This window comes from Myotis davidii, unplaced genomic scaffold (genome assembly GCF_000327345.1).
Source record: "Myotis davidii unplaced genomic scaffold, ASM32734v1 scaffold586, whole genome shotgun sequence".
In the NCBI taxonomy this organism is placed as follows: Eukaryota; Metazoa; Chordata; class Mammalia; order Chiroptera; family Vespertilionidae; genus Myotis; species Myotis davidii.
Genome location: NW_006296809.1, coordinates 295,454 through 296,022, shown reverse-complemented (window position 1 = coordinate 296,022; position 569 = coordinate 295,454). Strand labels below are relative to the sequence as shown.

The 569-nt window shown below is 69.2% G+C and overlaps 1 protein-coding gene across 1 annotated transcript in view; it reads left to right on the top strand.

Moving 5' to 3' along the window:
- TNFRSF18 (tumor necrosis factor receptor superfamily member 18) overlaps window positions 1–569 on the top strand; it is a 27,711-nt gene that overhangs the window by 7,325 nt on the left and 19,817 nt on the right. The window lies entirely within an intron of this gene.

Genomic DNA, 569 nt, shown 5'->3' with positions numbered 1-569 from the left:
GGAGTGGGCGGTGGGGGACACGGCCGGGGCTGTGGCTGCCGGCCCTGCTGGGAGGGGGTGCGGCCCCCTCGTTCCCCGGACTGGAGGCCGTACACAGCCCCGGACCTGGCTGCAGGCGGTGCTCAATAAACACTTGTCCAGGGACCTGAGTGGACGTGTGCTGGGGGGACACAGGGACAGGGCCCCGCGGCATGGGCCTCCCCTACCGGTGCCCACAGCCCCTGGCAGGTGGGGTGGAGTTAGGGCTGGGGGCAGAGGTCAGGCCGTTCCGGAGCAGGAACCGCAGGCAGGGCGGGCTTCCTGGAAGAGGGGGCCTTGGCGAACCCACCTTGGCCTGCCTGCTCTTGGGCCCAAAGTCTAGGGCGAGGTCAGGTTCTACCTCAGCGCTTCCTGGGGCAGCAGGTAGTCAGAGTGGCCTGTTTTGGGCCCAGCCCTCTCTCCACGCCCTGTGCTGGCCTCCACCAGCTCACAGGACCCCTCTCCCTCAGAGCCCGGTTCTGGGGTTCCACCCAGCGGAGCTGAGCAGCCCCTCCCTGCCTCCCTGCAGTCTGATAAGGGCCCCTTGGCAC